Here is a 7,228-nt window from a genome sequence, read left to right as displayed (position 1 = left end):
GGACAAAAAGCAAAGGAAATACTTGCAGAAATTGTAGGGGAAGAAAGCAGAGAAAATAATAAAATAAAGAGGATAAATCAAACTGCAAAGCAGTGATTACAAACTTTTTGGGGCAGGACAATGTAGAAGCCAACAATGATTTTTGGGGTCACATACTTTACAAAGGATTACATTTCGTTTTCATTTTCGGGTTGGTGGAAACACACAGACATTTCTATAAACATAAGCTTTATCTGCACTCCAAACACAATTTTTTTCCAAGCCAATGTTTAAATCAGTTGTAATAAACTGTGTTCAAAAGGGATTCATGAACCTCTGCTTTCCAAGTGTTACATGTACAAAGTAGTGAAAGACATCTTGCTCAAATATTTCCTCTTGTTTCCTTACAACTCTGTTCTAGACACCTGAACAATTAGGTTGATGTAAACCAAAACAGTGCTCAGGAAGAAGTCCTTCAGTCAGAGGAAGACGTTTTCTTCTAACTCTAGGATGAATGCCACTATTCTTTATCATAGAGAAATACTGCTGATAGGAGATGGTAGCTTTAAACTGTGTTCATCCTGCTCTTACAATATACAATGCATCACCTGAAGGTTGGCTTGGTAGTGTTAAGATTTCTGCTCAAACATAAACTCTTCAAAATGTATCAGATTACTCCTTCTAAGATCAAATACAAGTTGACTGCTTTTTGAGACAATTTTACTCCATGACAGATAGAAGGATATCACTCTTCTTGTAAGCTGTTGAACAAACTGTTGGTTCAGTTTTGCTTAATTTATCTACTGCCAGTCAATATATTTGATGTTTCTTAGTGAAGTTGCTGACATCAGGCCTGTCCATGAAAGCAGTGGCTGGAGCCCATAAATACAAATGTTTGAGGTCTCTGGTGTTCATGAAGAGCTTTTGATGCTTAGTGTTTGAGCTAATGCTAACTCTTTTGAACCATAAAAAGAATTGCTTTATATGGATTATTCTTTAAAATAATCGGAATTATACATGGCTTTACAGATGAAGATGAATTTACACAGGTGTCTGAGCATTTTTGCCCTTTCTCCCAATGTCTATTGAAAAAATATAGGAAAAGTGAAGGTCTATTTCATTCTTTTTGGCTATATTTGAACATAAAAATTTAAAAATAGGGTTACATGTCTATAGGGGGACAAGGGGTCCCTGGGCTTATTAAACTTACATATGAATACATTTCAATATAACTCCTATATTGCAAGAAAAAACATTACAAATTTTTTGAGCTGTATAATCTAAAACATTAATGAAAATGTTGTATTGCTACATAGTACTCCTAGATGACACCATTAGGTAATGCCTTTTGCTAGGGCAGTTGTAAGATGAAAGTCTCCACTGGTTACTTTTTTAATGACTAGTAAGAGTGATAGGTTTCTCTTATGTGTTCTAAATTAGAGAACCACTTGTTTCCACCATCCATGTCTGATGTTTAAGCCCTCTTGAATTCCTTTCTGAGTTCATCAGAACTTCAAGTGAATGGGATTCCATGTTGAAGTTTCAACAGCTGTCTGCTCACATAATTAGCAGCATGGTGTGATGCTGTAGAACAAAGATTCAATTTATAGGGCAACTTCGAGGAGACCTTCAAAATGGGTGATGATGCACCACCATGGCACTTTCTTCCTTGGCAGTGGCTGTGTTGAAGCTGTTTTGCCATCAGCTCACATACTTTTCGGCAGGCATGAGCAAGCTGCCAGCCCTGAGGTTAACTCTCTCCCCCGACACCAGGTAGCGCTTCCAAGCTTCATCAGATGAGGAGGATGTCATGAGAAAAACCAAACAATCCTAAAAGCCAAAACACACGTTGATTACCATCAACAACATGCACTAATAGAGTAGAAGATTTTGGCTTGAGTTGTTGACTAGAGCCTGTGTCTCTGGGTGGGATCATTAGGAAGAAAGTAGAGGTATTGTTGTGACAATGGAAGATAGAAATTTTCTGGCCTCTCCCACACTTGCAAATGATTAGCCAAACACATCAAGGGTGGTGGAGAAGGGAGACAGCCCTCCAGTGCCTGCGGCGCAGACCGAGGGGAAGGCTGTCCCGTGGGAGGCTCCGGCTCGGGAATGGCGCCAGCGACGGAGTGCGGCTCCTGGCGCACACGGGAGGCTCCCGCTCTGGGGACGCCGCTCCGCGTGGTTGATACTGGCTGATCCCGGCTAGAGGAGGCAGGGCGGGTGTCGCTCTCTCTCTCCCTCTTCTGGCCAGAGGAGGATGGGGCCATGGGGCAGAGCTCTCCAAGCGCGCCGCACGGACGGCTGCGCTGCGCTGGTCTTCGAAGGAGCGGGCGCGAGTGTCATGGCCATGGCGGGGGAAGGAACCGCGCAAGGAAAGCGCGCATCCTCCATTTTGGCGGAGGGCAGGCAGAGTTGGCTCCCAGCGCTGGGTCGGAGCGCTCGTCCCCTCCCTGCAGCACTGCCGGGGGCACCCGGCTGCTCTTCCCGAGGGGAAGCCGCGCAGAGGCGCTTCCAATGGACGCCCCACCGCGCCTCGGCACGTATTGGTCCCATGCTCCCCGCAGCAGCTTCCGACAAAATGGAGGACGCCACCACTGCCACCAACACCACCACCAGCACCACCAGCAGCAGCTCCTCCAGGAGCCATGTCGGCGGCTGACATGGCGCCCTCCCCCGCGCAGGGCGGGGGCAGCAGGGCGGCCTCGGGCGAGGCGGCGCTGCTCGGTGGGGCGGGCTGCGGGGCCTCGGGCCAGGCGCCCGCCCCGAGGGACGTGAACTCTCCATCTTCCCTCTGGGAGCGCTTCCATTATCCAGCTCTGTCCATGATGAGAATGGCCCCAGTTTCAACGCTCCGGTGAGGGAAGGGAAAGAGCGGAGCGGGACCCCTCGGAGGACCTTTGCCAGCCCCATGGCTTGTTGGTGGGGGACGGGGCGGGAGAGGCGCGCCCGCGCCCCACGGGCGGAGCGGTGGCTCCCACAGGGACGAGCGCACGGGCGGGACGGACGGGCGGGGCGCGGGCGGCTCGGCGGCACCGCAACTTCGGCAAGTTCCCACCATCCGGGAGCGGCGGGGGCAGCGCCGGGCAGCCCCCGGGCGAGGGTAACGCGCCGGTCGGTGGGCAACGATCCGGGTTCCTCAAACCTGATGGATCAAAATGGGAAGAACCCCGAGCATGGCCAGGAGGAAGATTGGCAGTTTATAGGGTCAACCGGCTGCGGGCGGCTCTGATGGATGGGCGGCGCACCCACTCCGCTAGCCCAGCGCCAGAGCCCGCCCTCTAGGAAAGCCAATGCCGGGGCAGGGGGGCGGATCTCCCCGAGCTCGCTTGGCCCGGTTCCTCCTCCCCTTCGCCAGCAGCTGCGCTTCGCCCGGGACTGGACCGAGTTAGAGTTGAGGCGCCGGAGGAGTAACGCAGAGTGCGTGCGTCCCCGCGGGGGGGTCCGCGCCCGCGGGCGGAGGGGACCCGGTAAGGCGGGGGCGCTGCGCCGCACCGGGGGCGCGCTGGCGAGGGGGCTGGCGGCGCTCCGCTGCCCCCAGGGCGGGGATGGGAGAGCAACCACCGTGCCTCCCAGCTCCCCGGGCGAAGTACCCCGCGGTGCTGCCGCCACCTCTGGCGACGGGGGCGCGGGCGGCCCCCGGGGGCAGCCCCGCCGGGTACCATCGCGGCACGGAGCGGGCCGGCGGGGGCGAACGGAGGGCGCCCGGGGGCAGCCTCGGGGGGGGGAGGGGGGCAGGGGCATTTGGGGGAAGGGCCGGGTTTGCTCTCGCGCCTCCTATTTTAACTCTCTCCCTCCCTTTCCCCGCCGGGCCCGCGGCTGTTGTTCTGCCCCAGTGCCTCCCCCACCACCGCCCTCGCCGCCCCCCCCCCGGGTGCCTCCCTCCCTCCCTTGCTCCCTCCCCGCTGCTGCCCGGCGCGGCGCTCCGCGGCTCCTGCCGCCGTTCTGCTCCCGTATTGTTCGGCTGGGTCCCTCTAATGGCGGACAGGAGGCGGCAGTGCTGCTGGCCGACTGCAGGGGGGCAAACCCGGCTCCGGGGGCAATTGCGGCGCGGGCGCTCGCCCGTCGCCGGGGCGCTGCCGCTGCCGGCCCGCGGCCCCCGGGGCACCGCGGCGGGGCCGCTCGGCCAAGTTCGCAGGTAATTGTCGCTGCTCCGCCGCGGGTGCCGCCGCCGCTGCCTCCTGCCCCGGCACTCGCGCGGAGGAGCCTCCGGTGCGGTGGCGCCCGGGGCGGGTGGGCTCCATGTCGCCTCTCCTTCAGCAGCGAGCGCAGGCGGCGTGGGTGTGCCGTGAGGAGTGGAATACCCCACCGCCCCCGGGGAGGGCAGTGGATCTATTTATTTATTCCTTTATTTATTTATTTATGTGAAGGGTTGGAATTGAAGGGAACTGGTGAGTGATGCAGGCGGTACCTGCCCTGACCGGGTGAAGGCAGCGCTGCTTGGGGGCGCTGCCTCGTCCGCGCTGCCCCGCGTTAACCTCGTGTCTTTCCCTTAGGCTCCAGCCCAGTTTGGTGCAGCCTTGGCAGAGACCAACAAGGAGAGGGAGCTCCATTGTGAGTGCTATTTGTGTATCTCCTTCTGCCTTTGCTGGACCTGCTTGGGCAGGGCTTCACCCACACCCCGCGTATTCTCCCGCGGGCAGGGCCGGAAGGAGGTGCCTCCAGGGTTGGGCGGGCTATTCCTGGGTCCAGCAGTTGCTGCCCTGGGGCGAAGCCCCAGTAATGGCTGTGAGACGGCTCCTCCTCGGGGTGGACGCTGCTGCTGCAGACATCGCTCCTGCAATACCAACTCCGGCAGGCAGACGACGGGCTGTGCCGCCGCTCGCCTTACCCGGCTCGGAGGGAGGAGGACGACGAGGGCATATTTCGAGTGCCCTCTAGAGTTCCAGAGCGTGTATGAAAATCCGTGACAAGACACCTTCAGCCATCTTGAATTTTTTTCCCCCGTTTCTTCAATCTCATGCCCTGCATATCATCTTGAGGCTAAGAAGAGGCATGAGAGGTTTAAAGTCACCCAGCAATTTGTGAAGCCTACTCCATCGTCTCTCCTTTGTGCATTCAGACTTGTTCTCTACACACAGAGATTTGCTTGGGTGGTTTTGTTGGGTGTCACTCACACAGTTTGTGTGCCTTTGCAGGCCTTCTGAGCTGTCTGCTTTGCCCCTTCCCTAAAAAGCTGGAGGACACTGGGGAAACCCCCAGCTTCCCAAGAAGTGACCACTTCTGGTGTTTGTGTGGGATTTTCAGAGCAGGTTGTGATCTCGGTTGGGTGTTAGGTTGGCTAAGGAGAGCCTGGGTGCCAATTTCTGTCAGCACGACTGAGGTGTAATTTGGCTTTGGTTTCTGCCCTTTTTAATGATGGGGCTGTTTTTGTACAGTGAAGGAGCCAAGTAAAGTGGTGGGCGCACGGGGAGAGGTTCGGGCGCTCCCAGATTGGGATGCGGTACCGGGCTGTGCCACTAGAGGTGCCGGTGGGTGATTCAGCGGCTCCAGCCCGAGAACAAAACAAAAAGGCAGCGCTTGTCTTGCACTCTGGGTCCCTCGCTTGGGTACAGCACGGATTCGCGTATTGCAGTCTTTCCTACCACTTGTATCTTTATTTTTTTTTCTTTATTTTCCTCCTTCGCCATTGTACGTGGTAGACTTCCCAGATTTGCAAAGCTTGCAACTGTCATTGTCACTTTTTGGTGGCTTATGAATACTACAAAGAATGAGTTGTTCGCTGCAAAACCTCATTGCTTAGGCAGAAGGTATCAGATCTGGATTTATTTTGAGCATCTAAAATTACTAACCACATGAGAGACTCTTTATGGTCTGTTATCATTAATAAAGTGGTCTGTTCTAAGCCTTGACTTCCTGCTGTAATTTAAAAATTGTAATGTTTTAACTCTTACCATGTCTTGGATGTAAGGCTACCATCTAATTTTACTTCTGATTCCTTATGCGTTCCAGTCTAACAGCTGTTCTGCTTTTTCTGATGCTTCTTCATGTCAAAAAAAGTTACTCGTAAGAGTGATCAAGGCATTTAATGCTTTGGAAGTAGGGAGGCTGCTGTGATGGGAGTGAAAAAGGCTGTTGTGTACTGGAGCTGGTTTGAAAAAAACTATTGCAGCTTTGTGTGGCTGCCTATGAAAAGATGAGAATACTGCCAAGAACAGCTGTACAGCTAAGATTCAATAAACTTTACTGAGACTCTGTAAACATCTTGCAGAAAGCATCCTAGTAGATGTCATGTTGTCCTCCAACTGCAGTGATGGTGGTACAGCCTTCTTGTGGCACATGATAGAACCATTCTGTTACATTACATGTAGGAATGTCTTTGGTGCTTAGTGTTGCAAGTTCAGCTCCAGGAACAAAACGCCTTAGCCACATTATTAGGTGGTTAAACAAAATAACTTGTTTTAATAAGAGACTGTCTTAATTAGAGCAATAAATTTGCTTTATATTACTAATCCTCTTCGATATGATTGCATTCTGCTGTTGCTGGCCCTGGAATAACATGCTAAGAGAGATTGCATCAGAAAGAATGTAAAAGGGCTAGTGAAAAAGGGAAAGCAAGTTTCTTTGTCTTCCACAGAGCATGTTCAAATATACAGAGGCATGTGGGACCAAAACTGGTACAACCTCTTTCAGATTTTTGAGGTTGTTTGTTTGTTTTTAGTTTGTTTGTTTGTTTTGTCCAGAAGCATCATGAACAGTCTTGTTACAGAGGTTTTCATTGTGGTTTTGAGGACTCAGTACGGAATTACTGAAGTTCTATCACAATGTGTGAGTTTGCAACCAATTGATACAGCCTGCAACAAAAACAGAAAGAGGAGTTCCATGAAGAATTTGTATCAAGAATTGTTACTAATAGAAAATTCACTGTTCATTGAGAACTATTTCTTTTTTCCATCACAAATAACAATGAACTGTGGAAAGGGGTTGAAATTTAGAGTTCAGAAGAGTTGGCAAGTAAGGTGTCCCCTGTGAGAAGTTTGAGATAATACTTGCCTCATGAGGCTTTTAAAACCCCGGATACTGCAGGAGTTTTGTGTCCGCTGACGTCATTGCGTTTAACTCCACAGTTGAAATTGCTTTCTTTGCAACTTCTTGTAGTGATTTAGTCTTACTAGGTAAATGTTCTGTGTGGATAACTGGGTTTCTGAGATATTAGAGTTCAGAAGAAATTCAGCTTTTCTTCCATACTTGTAGCCTGCCCTTTGTGCTGCTGGCAAGTACTTCTGGCAGTAGATGTTGATATATGAGC

At 52.1% G+C, this 7,228-nt stretch overlaps 1 protein-coding gene across 6 annotated transcripts in view; it reads left to right on the top strand.

Moving 5' to 3' along the window:
• The first annotated feature begins 2,505 nt into the window (after positions 1–2,505).
• The window catches only part of ZMYM2 (zinc finger MYM-type containing 2), an 83,407-nt gene continuing 78,684 nt past the window's right edge, over positions 2,506–7,228 (top strand). For 4 of the 6 annotated variants that reach the window (XM_071554412.1, XM_071554421.1, XM_071554431.1 and 1 more), the window contains exon 1: positions 3,329–3,449. The gene's annotated coding sequence lies outside the window, so the exon portion shown is untranslated. Of the gene's footprint in view, positions 2,837–3,328; positions 3,450–3,949; positions 4,118–7,228 lie in introns of those variants that run through there. The other 2 variants (XM_071554393.1, XM_071554403.1) reach the window with 2 other exon arrangements.

Source organism: Pithys albifrons, chromosome 1 (assembly GCF_047495875.1).
Source record: "Pithys albifrons albifrons isolate INPA30051 chromosome 1, PitAlb_v1, whole genome shotgun sequence".
NCBI classification, from domain to species: Eukaryota; Metazoa; Chordata; class Aves; order Passeriformes; family Thamnophilidae; genus Pithys; species Pithys albifrons.
Note: the sequence above shows the minus strand (reverse complement) of the source record. Positions and strands in the feature narration are given on the sequence as shown.